Below are 16,737 nucleotides of genomic sequence, written 5' to 3' on the forward strand. Positions count from 1 at the left end.
CATATAGTTACAGTTTTTCTCTTTTCCTGACTATTCTTGATTTCCAGCTTCACTCCATTATGATCAGAGAAGATACTTGGTATAATTTCAAACTTTTAAATTTATTAGGATCTGTTTTGTGATGAAACATGTGGTCTATCCTGCAGAAATATCCATGAGCACTTGAGAAGAATGTATGTCCCACCGATTTGTGGTGCTATATTTATATTTCTGTTAGGTCCATGTTCTTTATCATTTTCTTTAATTTCTTTATTTCCTTGTTGATCCTCTGTCTAGTTGTTCTATCTATTTCTGTGAGTGGCATATTGAAGTCTCCAATGATTATTGTAGACATCTATTTCTTCCTTCAGGGTTTTCAGAGTTTGCCTCAGGTGTTTTGGAACACTCAATTTAGGTACACTGATATTTATGGTTATTTCTTGCTCATGGATTTTCCTTTTCATTAATATAGAAAGGTCTCCTGCATTTCAACATTTTCATACTTAAAGACTTTTTGTCCAATATTAGTATAGCTACACTAGCCTTTTTTTTTTCTTTTTCGTTATTTATGTGAAAAAATTTTCCAACCTCTCACATTCAGCCTATTTGTATCCTTGGGCCTAAAATTAGTCCATTGCAGACAACACACAGCAGGCTTATATTTTGTTATCCATTCTGTCAGACTGTGTCTGCCAGTCTGTATCTTCTGATTGGGAAGTTTAATACTTAACTTTCAATGCTATTACTATAAATTCATTACTTATTTGACCATTTTATCTATTAACTTTCATATGCCACATCTTAATTTTATCTGTCTTTTTATTCTTTTGGTTATGGTTTCTTATAATCTTTTTTTTTCTACACTTTTCTACAAGCCTCTCTGTCCTTTTTCTTTTAGGCTGTAAAATTCTCAGTAGTCTTTCTAGAGTCAGTCTCTTCTTTATGAATGCTTTTAGTTTCTGTTTATCTGTGAACATTTTAAATTCACTCTCATATTTGAAGACAATTTTGCCAGAGAAATAATTCTTGGCTGGCAGTTTTTCTCTTTCAGTATATTAAATATAGCATACAATTGCCTTCCCACCTTCATGGTTTATAGTTAGAATAAATGAGAAATTTATACTAAGTAATATTGGGCATCCTTTATATGTGTTGTTTCACTTATCTCTTGATGCTTTCAGAATTCTCTCTTTATCTTTCACATTTGACCTGCATAGTATGTGTCTTGGAGTAGGTCTATTCAGATTTATTCTGTTTGGAATATATTGCCCTTCTTGGAGATAGATGATAGATTGATTGATAGATAGATGATATAGATACAGATACAGTTATACATATAGATATAGATACAGATATAGGTTGATCTATCTATACATCTTTCAGAAGAGTTGGGAAAATTTCAGCCATTATTTTCTAAAATATTTTTCTGCCCCTTTTACCTTCTCTTCTCTTTAAGATACTCTCATGACATGTAGGTTATGCTTTGTTCTATCATTCAATTCTCTGACCCCCTACTCTACTTTTTCCATTCTTTTCTCTCCCTGTTATTTTGTCTTTTCAATTTCAGCTCTTCCACTATGAATTCATTAATTCTTTCTTCTGCCATTTCAATCTGTTATGGTATGCCTCTAATATATATTTTTATCTCATCCATTGAGCCTGTCTTTCCCATACATCCTGCTGGGTTTCTAACCAAGTCTTCCAATTTTCTTCATGTTCACCTAGTGTCTTCTTGATATACTTTATCTGCTTGCCCATATTTTACTTCAATCTTTGAACTGAGTTAGATTTGTTTGAACATCATTGATTAGTTTTGCTTCAAATCCTGTGTCTTATTTGGCATTTTGATTTATTCCTTTGACTGAGTCATATCTCCCTATTTCTTATTAAGGCTTATATTTTTTCCTGATATTAAGGCACCTGCTTAAGGTGAAAAATTTACAATGATGATCAATTTCTCTCTCTTGCCTGGGATTTCATTGTTGAGATGCTTTGTATTACAGCTTTTCTCTGATTATTGGTTTAACTTACCTAGGTATTTAAAACTGACCCTTTTTAACTGACCAAAAAGGGACCATGGGCGCACTAAGGGATTGTAGAATAGTTTGCAAGGGCTTTGGAGAGGGAAGTGTAAAGGCACCAAAAAGCTCTTTTATTTTTTCCTCTGGGATGCACTTTTCTGGCCTGCCAGCAGATGGGGTTCTTCTGTAAACCTCACAGTACAAACACTAGGGGACAATGTGTTCACTGGAAATATAACTGGGCAGGTGGTGCCAAAACTATGTCTGGGAAACTTCCTCTTCTGGGTGACTATACAGAGCCAAGTCCAGCGTTTCAATCCTGCTGATCAGAAGCCACTCTTCCCTCAGCTTCACCCCCCTTTTCCCAGGGATGGAACAAATTTCTGCTCCCTTTTGCACTGGTTGGGGCAGCCAGTCCTGGTCAGTAAGGAGGCTGTTTGAGAAAGCAGGTTCTCTAGCTCTCTGCTGGCTTCTTGGTGAAAACAATGGCACAGTCCTGCCCTGGTGGAAAGATGGAAACTACAGAAATCAGCCTACCAAATTTGCCAGCTAAAATCTGCATCATCAGTAGGCTGGGTCCTTCCCTCTTCTCTTTCCTGGAGGTCCACACCCCCTGCCAAGGCCTTGAAGCTGTCTGTCCAATAGTGGGGATTCAGCAGCAGCAACAGTAGTTGAGTTACTAACAGATGCACACCACAGAGTCTTTTCTTTGACCCTCTCTTGTCTAAGCACTGTCCAGCCCTCTCCTGCTCACAGGAGCCTTACAAAGTTATTCTGGACAATTTCTGTCTGTCCTCTAGCTATTTTTCTGGGAGAGAAGTGATCCCTGTAATTCTCTAATACTCTAGCTTTCCCAGAAGTTTCTGCCAAATCTTTTCTTTAACAAGTAAGCCCTACAAAATCATTTGAAAGCAAATAGTCTAAATAGCTCTAACAAATAAAGACAAAATTTTCTTTAACAATTATCAAGTCTTGCTATAAAATAATAGTAATTAAACATTATGCCATGGGGACAGAAGCAGACTAGTACACAGAATACAGTGAAAATATATGTAGACTCAATTATTTAAATAGTATGTATATTTCAGTAAGTGGTATCAGGAAACTGGATAAAAATACTTGAAAAATCAATTTGTATTCATATTTCCTGAACTATCAAAAATAACTCTAAGTGGATTAAATAATAAGATATAAAATATGATATAATATTTTGAAAACTTTAGACCACTAAATTGGAACAAATTATGTAGAGGAAGGTGAACAAGGAGAAGGAGGAGGAAGAAGGAAAATATATAAAAATGCATATAATGGAAAAGGGTTTGTAAATTTGACTGCATTAAGATTAAGAATTTCTTTCTAATCCATAAATATATTCCATTTATTTAGTTCTTCTCTCATTTCCTTTAGCAATGCTGTATAATTCTCTGTGTAAAAGTCTTTTACATCTTTAGTTAAATTTATTCCTAAAAATTTCATGATTTTAGTTGCTATTTTTTTCTTGATTTCCTCTTCAGATTGTTCATTATGAGTGTTCAGAAATGCTACTGATTTTTCCCAGTTATCTTATTTCCTGTCACTTTACTGAACTCATTTATCTGCTCCAGAAGCCTTGTAGATATTTCAGGGTTTTGTATGTACAGGATCATGTCATCAGCAAATAGTGAGATTTTTACTTCTTTCCAATTTGAATGCCTTTTATTTCTGTTTCTTCCATAAGTACTGGAGCAAGTACTTCTGACAAAATGTTAAATAAGATCTGTGACACTGGACATCCTTGTCTGGTTCCAGAACTTAGAGAGAAATCCTTTAGTATTTTGCCATTGAATAGGATGTCAAGCTGTGTGTTTTTCATATGTACCCTTTATCACATTGGAAATTTCCTTCTATTTCTAGGCTTTCAGATGTTTTTATCAAGAAAGGGTGCTGTATTTTGTTGAATGCTTTTTCTGCATTAATATAGATAACCATGTGATTTTTTTTTCTTTTCATCTGTTTATGTGGTGTATTACATTGATTGATTTTCTTATGTTGAACCATCTTGCATACCAGGCATGAAACACACTTGATCATGGTGCATAATTCATTTGATGTGTTTTTGGATACAATTAGCACATATTTTGTGTAGGATTTGAGTATCCAGGTTTATTAGAGAGATTGATCTGTAGTTTTCTTGGAGCTTCTTTTTGTGGCTTTGGTATTATGGTGATATTGGCATCATGGAATGAGTTGGGCAATGTTCCCTTGACTTCTATTTTTTGGAAGACTTTAAACAGGATTTGGTGTTAGTTCTTTCAAAAATGTTTGGTAGAATTCACCTGTGAAGCCATTCAGTCCTAGACTTTTCTTTGTTGGGAATTTTTTGATGACTAATTCAATCTCATTACTTGTGATGGATTCTAAATTTGATGTACACTACTTGTGGGTTTCTAGAAATTTTCCATTTTATCTAAAGTTATCCATCTTGTTGGCATATAATTTTTCTAAGTATCCTCTTATGATACTCTATTTCTATGAGATTAGTGGTGATATCCCCGCTCTAATTTTTTATTTTATGTATTTGTATCTTCTCTTTTTTCTTTGTTAGTCTAGCTAAAGATTTGTCAATGTTACTAATCTTCTTAAAGAACTATCCTTTTGTTTTTGTTAAGTTTTCTAATTTTTTTTAATTCTCAATTTCATTTAGTTCTGATCTAATCTTTGTTATTTCCTTCTTTCTGTTTGCTTTGGAATTGGTTTGTTGTTCTTTTCCTAGATCCTCCATGCTTGCAGATAGGTCTTTGATTTTAGCTTTGTCTTTATTTTTAATATAAGCATTAATGTCTATAAATTTCCCTCTCAGCATGGCTTTTGTGAAATCCCATAGGTAAACAGAAAGAATATTGAATTCCCATCCTGGGAAGTCCTCCTGCAGTCTCTAATAGAGTGAAGAATCCCTAGAGTACATGGACAGTACCAACTAAGGAGGACAGACCAATACACCAGGCCCTTGACACTGATGATTATACTTAATGAACCTTGTACATGTGAAATGGTTACTTAGCATGGTATTATATATCACTTAATAGTTGCCTGCTGAAAGCCTCCTTGTTGCTCAAATGTGGCCTCTCTATAAGCCAAACTCAGGAAATATACTCACTACCTTACCCATGACATGGGACATGACTCCCGGGATAGCTTTCCTGTCACTGAGGGATTATTACCAAGCACTTACTAGTGATGTTTTTGCAAAAAAAACCTAGACCAAAAGGGGGAAATATTAAATATAAATGAGTTTTTATGGCTAAGGGATTTCAAAGTGAGTTGGAAGGTCATTTCTGAGGTTCCACTTATGTACATCTCTAGAGGATATGATTGACTTCCACAGTAAACAGTGCCTCAAGAAGGGAGTACCTGAGAGCTCTAGAGACTTGTAGACACTATAGGCAGGGCGTACTGTCTCAGGAACTTGGCACCTTGTAAGTGGGCCTTACCTTGGAATATATGTTCCCCATGGTATCAGAGTTAGACTCATTTATAATTTCCCTTCTCATGGCTCTTCTGCCCATTTTATTTAAAGTGATAATTAGCACTATAATCACTAATAATATGTCCCAAAGACTTAAATCTTGAATCTGTTCATATGCTGGTTGATCCCTGAATCTCAGCAGAGTGGCAACACTTACTCTCCATTTCATCAGACTCTCTCAGGACAACTAACAAAAGGATGATTATCAACACTGCCCATCCCAAAAAACAGAGTATCTACAACTGCAAGCAAGTCAGTTAATCCATCTGCCCCATCTCAATCAGAAACAGAGGGGACATCACTATCCCAAATTCTCAAGAGTGAGGAATGAACAAACATAAGGGGGAAATGCAATTATGGACTAAAGTAGACTATTATTATCCTAGCAATGGAAGAAATTGTAGCATTGATATAAAGGTAGTGTTCACCAGAGATTCTGAGGGGAGGGAGAAGGAAGAATAAGTGTAACATGGGACATTTTCAGACATTGGAATTGTTCTGATTGACGTTGCAATGACTAATATTGACCATCGTATATTTTTCAAAATCTATAAAATTTACTATGCAAAATGTAAACTATAATGTAAACTATTGTCCATGGTTAGTAGCAATGCTTCAATATATTTTCATCAATTGTAACAAAAGTACCACATAATGAAAGATGCTGTTAGTGGAGAAAAGTGTGAGGCGGAAGGGGAAATATGTAAATTCCCCTATATATTCTGTGTATCATTTATGTAATCTAAAGCTTCTTTAAAAAATTTTTTAAAGAAATTTTTCTCTAGATTCAACACAAAAACATGGAAATTCACATCATAAATCAAGTGAAAATAAATGTCACTTATGGCGCAATAAAGGGATTTTGAAGAAGCAGCATAGATTTACATTTAATATGTTCTATACCTCTCATACTGAGGAGAAATAAAATGTACAACCCCATTGTTGTGTACAAGTTCACTAGATTGCATTAAAATATCTGGAATTACCAATTGTTGGTGAGGATGTGGAACAAAGAATGTGCTTATATATTACTACTGTATGTGTATTAGTTTGTATAAATTCTTTTGAAAATCATTTGGTACAATATTAGCTATGACCATGTTATGATTCAGTGATGAACAAATGTTGTCTCAATTCAGAGAGAAATGAAGATTTCTCTTTGACTTGGGACATATATCCCTTCTGGTTTGGCTAATCTTTTGCTAAACATTACCCATGTTTTATGCACAGGCTATGGAAGCATCTTGTATATGGGGTGTAACTGGTTTTAATGGCAAAATAAAAAGATATTATAAATATGTACACATAAGTTAGCTCTGAAACCCATGTTCCCTGCATTTGCTTATTTTTCATTGGCCAAAAAAACATGATGTGGCCTAGTATTGCAGTAATTAAATGGGACATTTTATTTTCTTACAAGTGCATTACAGAGAGGATCATCATGAAGGAGTATCCAATATTTTGAATAATTGTCTAATCTCTGCTTTATTTATTAAATTTAAGAAATACATTATATGATCTTCCATTTCCTGTTGGGAAAGTGGTTTCCTGGATGGCAGAAGAAAATATAATGAAAAGGCAAAAAATATGGTATATTTCTAGACTATTTTTATTATTATGTTTTTAACTCCAAAAGTGATTTGCAATATAATATATTGTCTTATTTCAATCACCAATATACAGCCAAAATACCTTGTTAAATATGGATTAAATTTAGAATTAAACTTTGTTCAACCAAGTAATCATATTGCCTTGAGTTTACTGTCAAAAATTTGAATTGTATTTGTTCCTGATTTCTGAAATATATTGATTCTAATTTCAATATTTGTTCCTCTTGAGGAGTTCAGCTCCTGATTAAAGCTTTTGTGTGTGTTTGTCTTTTTTTTTCAGGGTTGACTGTAGGCAATTAAAAAGCCTTTGCCTGACAGGTCATGTAGGGGAAATCTGCCCTCAGCATACCAGACTTGGTCCCCAGGCAGTGCACTGAAGTTTCTGAAGGGGTCATGGTCAAGGACTACGTTCCCCCATCCAGTCTTCTCTTGAACATAGCTGCATTCTTATCCAGGTGCCTCCATTAGAAAGTCGCCCTATCAGGAGGCCAAAGTGAAAGCCTTCCTTCAATGTCGCAGCTGAGGTCCCTTTATTTGAGATAGGTGGAGGATACCTTTTAGGATATATTCTTACTCTGTTTCAGCACTCACTATTTTAGTCTTCTAGCCCCTGAGTCCATAAAACTGCATGAAACAGAGCTTTTCATCCTGTGCTCCCTTAACAGTGAGTTGATCTCCATGTCTGTGTTCATTCATCTGTTCATCCCGTAGTGGCATCACTCCACAGCATAATGGAACAGGGTCATGCCCATGTCTTTCCTCAGTTTACCCTATTGCTTATATTATCACAGTAAATGACTAAATGTTCTACTGTTTACTTCCATTTTGGCTTTTTATAAATTGGCTACCTGGCATCTCAACTCAGCTCTTGACAAAGCTGGTGCATGGAGTAGGGTAGCCAACTGAGCATGATGCCATTCTGGAAAAGCAGAAGTACTGGAAATCCTGCAGGGAACCTATGGGATGAGCTAATGGAATAAATGTTGCTCTTGGAGGAATTCCAGTGGACCCTGGGGCATTTCTCTAGCCATGCCAGTGAGTTTAGGGAAATGCTGGTAGAAAACAAGGGATATGCTAGTGAATGTTCATGGACTGTAAATAAGTTTTGGGTTTTATGGGGAACATTGGTCCTAATCTTTAGCCATGATTCCTGGCAGAATTTGTGAATAGGTTAGATTATTCACCCAAGAGTAGGGATTTAGAGAGGCTGTTAAAGAAATTCTCCAGCCACTATTTAAGGCCTCCTAAGCATGAGACCATGGAAGGTTTGGGTAAATCCATAAGTTGAGCAACTCTAAGCAGGTCACTGGATGTGGTGGACCCCATATTGCCCAGTAAGTTGTTGAAACATCAGAAAAAAGGAATACAGAGCCTTTCAGGATAACTTTGTTCATGGCCACAAAGATTTAGTTCTCCACAATAATGGAGGTAATCCTGTTAAAGTTAGTAATGGAGAGTTTCACTTTTAAGGTAGAAGTTACATTCTCCACCAATTAAGAGATACAATCACCAAGACAGAAATGGTGGCTGTTATAGAGGTGGCAGCAGTGTGCCATCCCAAAGTTGTAATAGACTGAAGAAGACCCTTTCTGCACACCTTGAATAGTAGCCACATCAGAGATTCCTGCAGTGGTAGAGGTACCCCTGTGAAGCAGATGTCAGCCTTCAACTCCATGATTGAGAAAAGGTGTGGCTTATTGGGTGTGTGTGTCTGGGTGCCACAGTGGGGGCTTTCTAAGATATAACAGCAGAGAGAGAAAATGATAAAGTGACTACCAATCCCCCTTAGTCACATCAACACCACCATCACCACCATTGCCAAGTTGCTTCCATCTAGGAGCAATGGCATCATCAGGAGGACAGATGTCCAGGCTGCTTGGCCAAAATTTCCAGGTGTTGCCTCTGGAGCTACTACCCCTTTTCTACCCTGGGATTCCTGTCTGGAAAACAGCTGCACTCTGCTGTACTCTCCACTCCCTCTAACACCCGTCCCCTACAAATTATTCTGCCCTGCTGGGGTCCCACCAGACATCTGTGAATGACACCAAATCAGTACCCTGCCCACTTCCCTTCAAACCTTGGGGTTGGTCAAAGAGTCCCATAGTCTTTTTATAGGGACTTCTCTACTAAGACCCCATTGTCTCCAGGGGGAATGAAGGCCCACTGGTAAGGTTAGCATACAGTGGTGGAAGTGGTGAGGGTCTGGGTTGTATTTCATAGGCCTTTTAGATAACAAAACACTGGTGATGGTGATTGTATTAAAGCTGTCTAGGAGCCAGAACTGATAGGAGATATGTGTAAATAGTATGAGATTTTATAAAATTTTATAAAATTTTCTCACATGACTATGGGGATGCAGAAGTCCAAATTCTACAGGGCAGGCAGCAAACCAGGGTCTCCAATGAAGGTCCTTGATGATTTTCCAGGAGACACTGGCTGTCTGAAGTAGAAATGGGAATTATCTCTCTGAATTTTGAAATCACTTTTCCTTTTAAGGCCTTCAATTGATTGGATGAGATGTCAGTAATTACTGATGGCAATCTCCTCAGTTGTTTGTAGATGAAATCAGCTGTCTATACTATTAACTCACTGACACTTAAAGTCCATGAAATGCCTTTGTATTACAATTAGCCCAGTGCTTGCTTGAACAAATGACAAACAACTGGGCACCATTACTTGACTGAATTGACATATTTGCCTAACCAACAAAGTTCATCCCTTGTCAACTTGGCAGCCGTACACATCACCTTAAACCATACTTAACCTCTAAATAAAAGTCTAAACAATATTAAACTCTCCAGAATAGGGTTCAACTCCTTGGGTAATTGTAGCAGTTTGATATAATTGATGAATTCCAAAAAGAAATATTGGATTATACTTGTAATCTGATCTGTACCTAGGCATGATTGAGTTATGATTAGGGCCTTGCATCCCCACCCCTTGGTAGGTGGGGACTCACAGATAAAAGTCATGGCAAAAAACAGAGTTGGGGATTTCTGATGTTAGAGTTTGATGCTGAACACCCGGGAAGTCAGCACCCAGAGGAAAGAGAGGCCAGCACCAAGAAGGAAGCAACCTTGAACCCAGAGAAGAGCAAGCCCCAGAAACATAGGGACCCAGGAAGCCTGAACCCTCACAGATGTTGTGAGCCATCTTGCTCCAAATAGACTTTGGTGAGGGAAGTAACTTATGCTTTATGGCCTGGTATCTGTAAACTGCTACTTCAAATAAATACCTTTTATAAAAACCAACCAGTTTCTGGTATTTTGTATCAGCACCCCTTTGTCTAACTAATGCAGTAATATTCACTCTTACACTTGTTATCATTAACTAATAAAACATAAAACTAATGCAGCTTATGTCATATGATAAGGGAAAATGTTAGGGAAGAAAACCCCTTGATTAATGGACCCATGAAGCCTGGCTAGGTGAGAAACAGTAACATAAAGTAGAGGTTAATATAGAGGATACACAGCCTACTAGAAAACACTGCCCCAGTCTTGCAAGGTATTGCCACCTAGTTGGTACCATAGTTGACTCTTCAAGAGGCTGTTTCCCCATTCTATCTATATAGATGCTTCAGGATGATGGGAAACAATGTAAGACTTTTGAATTCCATGAATGTGTTTATTCCCGCACATCATTTGCTATCAAATTGGTTCCTTGATCAGAAGTAATACTGTGTGGAATGCCATGGCAGTGGAAAAGACATTAGGTAAGTCCACAGATTTTAGTTTTGAAAGAAACATTGCAGGCAGGAAAGGCAAACCCATATCTGTAGTATGTGTCTATTCATGTTATAACAAATCACTCACCTGTCCTTGATGGAAAAGATCCACTGTGATTAACCTGTCACTAGGTATCAGCCTGATCACCACAGGGAATGTTGACATATTATGGCCAGAGTGTGGGTCTTTGCTGCTGGAAGATTGGGAACTCAGCAGTGGCTGTGGGCAAGTCAGCGTTTGTGAGAGGAAGTCTGTGTTGCTGAGCATATGCATAACCTCCATTCCTACCTCCATGGCCACTTTGTTCATAAGCCCATTGGGCAATAACTGGAGTGGCTGTGTTAAGAGACTGAATGCTAGCCACAGAACAGCTCATGTCATCTACATTATTAAAATCTTCTTCTGCTGAAGTCACCCTCTTGTGAACATTCACATGGGACAAAATTGTATTTTCAAGTTTTTTGCTTACTCAGAAATTTTTATCCATATATCTCTTCCCCAGATCTCTTTGTCACCGATTTTCCAATCATGTTCCTTTCAATTCTCTAAGCATCAATCCATTGCTGCAGTCATGAATCAGTGTACAAATGCATCTCTGGCCATTTCCCCTTCCAAGCAAAATTAACAACCAAGTGCATTGCTATACGTTCTGCCCACTGGGAGGATTTTCTGTCATCATTATCCTTCAGCAATACCCACAAAGAAGCCACAGTGCTGCGACTGTTCACTTTCAGTTGGTACCTGCATATCATACAGAACTATTTGTAAACCAGGCCTGAGTTTTCTCTTCCTCAGTTAACTGATGATTGTAAGGAACTTCACAAGAGGCCACAGCTGTGGGCTGAGAAAGAGAAGGTACTGTGGCAACAGTGGTGACCATGGGCATTTGGGCCACTTGCTCATGCACCTTATTTATGTTTGGAGGACCCACTTAAGCCCTATCTCATATATACCACTACCACCTGATGGTAGAGTGCTGCTGTGCAGGCTGAAATTTATGGTTTGGTGAGTCAGAACAATACCCAGTTCATGATAGGTAACTCAGGTCTCATGGTAACTTGGAGGTCCATTGGTAAGCATTCAGACCAAAAGCTGTTTCTGAAAAGGAGAGTAGTTATCTGCAGATGATGTCAGGGTTTTGCCCAAGAACCTTAAGTGTCCACATTGTGATTCTCTTATAGGGTCCTGCCAGAGGCCCCAGGTGGCATCTCTTTTTGCTGTTGACCCTTCCAGCACCATAGGAATCTGCTGAATCCTATGACCCAAATGGCAGCACACCTTGCACAGCAGTCTAGACATGACAGAGAGCCTCCACTTGGTCTGGTCTCCACATAAACCTGGCAGGATTTCTGGTCACTCAGAAATGTGGCTGGAGTAGCGTACTCAAATGAAGAATATTATCTCCAAAATATGGGAAGCCCAATTAAGTGTTGTGCCTATTTTTTGGTTGTAATAGAGGCCAGATACAACAAGTTATCCTTTACTTTAGAAGGGATAGCTCAATATGCCCCACCCCACTGGACACCTAGAAATTTCACAGAGGTGAAAGGCCCCTGAATTTTGTTGGATTTTTCTCCCATCCTACCTCATCCAATAAGTCTAGAGTAGGTGCTACTTCTTTCTCACTAGGATCAATAAACATGATATCATCAATATATTGACCAGTTGTGATGTCTTGTGGAGTGGGAGAGCTGATCAAGGTCCTTGCAGATAATATTATGGACTGGAAAGTTGATGTACCCCTGAGGCAGGACTGTGAAGGTATACTGCTGGCCTTGCCAGCTGAAAGCAAACTTTCTCATGGCCCCTCATAATGGCAATTGATTAAAAAAACATTTGACAGGTCAATAGCTGCATACCAGGTACAATGGGATGTCTTGATTTGCTCATGCAAAGATACTATATGTGTGACAGCAGCTGCAATTGAAGTCACCATCTGGTTCAGTTTATGATTATTTATTGTCATCTTCCAAGATGCATATATTTTCTACACAGGTCAAACAGGACAGTTGAATTGGGATGCGGTAGGAATCTCTACCCCAGCATCCTGCAAAATCTTAGTAGAGGCATTGATTTCTGTAATTCCTACAGGAACCCAGCATTGCTTTTGATTTATTATTTTGCTAGCTAGGAGCAGTTCTAGTGGTTTCCACCTGGCCTTTCCTAGTGTAGTATCTCTCACTCCATGTGTCAATGATCCAATGAAGTGATTCTGACAGTTATTGAATATGTCTATTCCATGTATGCATTCTGTAATTGGGAAAATAGCCACAGAAAGTATCCAGGGACACACTGGATCCACAATGAGATGGATATGAGCTGGAATTTCATTGATCACCTGACCTACATAAGCCCTTACTCTGATTGGTGGACCACGGTGTTTTTGATTTCCTAGAATTAATGTCAATTCTGAGCCATTGCCTAATAATCCCTGAAATAATTGATCATTTCCTTTCCCACAATGTACAGTTACCCTTGTAAAAGCCCATAGGCCTCTTTGGAAAATCTGGGAGAAAGATTAACAGTATAAATTTTTGGCAGGGTAATAGGATGTTTCCCCAAGGGGACCTGGTCTTCCACTCATTCAAAGGGCTCTGTAAACTGTCTCGACCTGGGAAATAAGGAGCCATGGTTCTTTCTTTCTGTAATTCAAGTTAGGGTTTTGTTCATGCAAACTAGAGCCCTTCTGCTTATGGAGATCATGTAATAATTTAGTAGACTGCCCACATATTTTTACTTCTAGTTACACCATGACCTATAGCCAATGCTATAGATCTTTGTGAGTCATCATCTTTTGATTGCTGATTTGAGTCTGCCTTTCATTTTGGCAGTCACTCTCACATTATCTTTGGAGATTAAGTGTTTCTACTTGGCTTCTGCCAGCCTGGGGTCTGACCAACCCCATAATGTTTAAGGATTCTAGTTTCATGACAGCAGTTCTCACAGTAATATCTGAACTACAGAGGAGAACTACAGAGCTCTTCAGGAAAAGTGGAGTTAGTCTTACAAATTTATTCCTCACAGCCCTGTAAAAGGTGTGTCCTCTGGATATTCATGTGGTGGGTGGACAGGGCTTAAATGGTGAATCAATTCTAGCTTTCCAATCTCTCTAAGCCTTTGGATCCCCTCATCTACAGTGTACCAGGATAAATCAGAAATCTTGAATTCAGATATTCTAGGTCATCTTTTGGTCCAAAGTCCAACCAGCCACCAAAACAAACTGTTAGAGCCCTTTCTGACCCCTTGAGCAGCAGCACTGAATCCAGAATTTTTGCTTATTGGACCCATATCAATAAATTCTGTGTAGGAACTGAAGTGGCACAGTTGACAGGGAACCTGTCTCCACATCAGGAGTCTCCAGGATCAAATCCCCGTGAATCCTAGAGGAGAGAAAACAGGGTGGGAGGAGGGGAAGGAAAAATATATAAATAAATAAATCTTTAAAGGGAAACGGACTTTGGCCCAGTGGTTAGGGCATCCGTCTACCATATGGGAGGTCCGCGGTTCAAACCCCGGGCCTCCTTGACCCGTGTGGAGCTGGCCATGCGCAGTGCTGATGCGCGCAAGGAGTGCCATGCCACGCAAGGGTGTCCCCGACATGGGGGAGCCCCACGCGCAAGGAGTGCGCCCGGGAGGAAAGCCACCCAGCGTGAAAAGAAAGTGCAGCCTGCCCAGGAATGGCGTCACCCACACTTCCTGTGCCGCTGACGACAACAGAAGCAGACAAAGAAACAAAAGCAGACAAAGAAACAAGACGCAGCAAATAGACACCAAGAACAGACAACCAGGGGAGGGGGGGAAATTAAATAAATAAATAAATCTTTAAAAATAAATAAATAAATAAATTCAGTGTGATCCAACTTTATATTACTTCCACCATTATCCCATATCCCTACTATTTATTCATACACATATTCCCCTGATTTCTGTCAATATAAATTGGAAAATTCATGCAATTCTTTTAGATTATAGCGTACGTACTTCCTCATGGCTCAAACTTCACACTTCACCTTTGGGGGGCTGTTCTGATTTTGGCCTAGTTGTAGATTTGTAAAAGAAGAGGGGTGGTGAGAGTGGATAAGGATAATTAGAAATGTCTTGCAAGCTACTGACTTCAGAGCATTTTTTTGCAGTATACCTAGTAAGATAGGATTAATCTCTTCAGTCAGGGGTTGGATGGTAGATTCCTCAGTGCAGAGTGCAGGTTGGGGGATGGTATTTTCAGGGAAGGCAGGAGGCGGAGACTCCATACAACGGTCTAGAAATTGGGCAGTTCAGTCTTGAGGATGGGTGGTATCCAACTCAGGGCAGGGAGGAGGTTCAGACTCCTTGGTGCAAGATGGAGACTGGGTGATGTATGCTTGGCATTTGATGGTCTCCACAGGACAGAGAATTCCATGGTTATCTGGAAAGTCTCAGCAGAACTTTGGGTTTCAATGTTCCCATCAATATCATCATCAACATATATGTCTCCATCTCAATCCTCAGGGTTCCACTCCTTTCCAATCAATACCCTCATTTTATCAGCAGACACCTTCCAAGGTTGAAATTTTAGTTTCCATTGTAATTCTGATACTTGTACAATAAGACTCTGAGTCTGGTTTTCAGAAATCTCAAGTGTGTGGCTGCATGGAAGAAGATTTTCTTTCAGAGTACACAAAAAAAACTTTCTCATCATTCATGCAGTGCTTAGGTTACAAATTTGAAGACTTCAGCTCATCTTTATTTTTTGGTAACTGTGTCTAGCCTGTTTAGAAACAGCTAACCAACATTATACTAACTTTTAACTACACAAAACTCTGTTAAGGTGTTAAAAACACTCTCACCTAAAACCTTGCCTTTTATGAGCATGGAAATAGTTGTATCCAGTGATGATATTTTGCATATCTCTATTGCCAACTCAATCCATGAACTGTCAGTTGCCTCTTGATTATTGGAAAGAGTCATGACTTCCCTTGCATCTAATCAGAGTAGAAAGCCAATTGCAACAATCCTCAAACCAGAAATCCCATTTTTAAGATTCTCTTTCTGTAGAACCACTCTCAGTACCTAATTGCATTATTCAGAGCTCTCTAGGGAAAAAGAACTAAGAGGAGATATCTGTAATAGTATGAAATTTTATAAAATTGCCTCGTACATCTCTGATGATGCACAAGTCCAAATTCTGCAGGGCAGACTGCAAATCAGGGGTTCTGATGAAGGTTCTGGATGAGTTCCCAGGAGATGCTGGCTGTGTCTGAGGTAGGAATTCTCTCTCTGAATGCTGAAATCACTTATCCTTTTATAGCATTCAACTTATGGAATGAGGCATCACTCAATGCTGATGGCAATCTCCTTAGTTGATTGTAAATGTAAACAGCTATCTATGCAATCAACCCACTGATTGTTAAAGTTCATGAAATGCCATTGTATTACAATTAACCCAGTGCTTTCTTGACCAACCAACTGGGCATCATTACATGGCTGAATTGGCACATTAGCCTAACCATCACATTGATACCTTCAAATCTTATTTAAAAAATGGGGACAGAACAAACGATGCTCTCTTGTTTTGATGCTTAGCCCATCACCACTGGGACTCTTGCCCCAACTCAACTATGGAAGAGTCCTTAGACCCCAGAAAACCTCCAAAATATGGCCATAATACTTAATGTATTAGTGATATTGATGTACTCCATTGTATGGCCATAATACTTAATGTACTAGTGATATTAATTTACTGTCTATGTGTACCCCTGTTACTCTTCACCTCCAAGCTTTAATGGGAATTGTTGTTATTAGGGCAAATTTAAAGGGTTATGTGACAGACTGTGAACCTATTTAGCTATGTTTTCACTGACTCATGGGCTGTGGGCTGTGTCTATAACTGCCCACTTATTCAGGCCACTGTCAAG

The sequence above is a fragment of the Dasypus novemcinctus genome, chromosome 31, assembly GCF_030445035.2.
Source record: "Dasypus novemcinctus isolate mDasNov1 chromosome 31, mDasNov1.1.hap2, whole genome shotgun sequence".
In the NCBI taxonomy this organism is placed as follows: domain Eukaryota; kingdom Metazoa; phylum Chordata; class Mammalia; order Cingulata; family Dasypodidae; genus Dasypus; species Dasypus novemcinctus.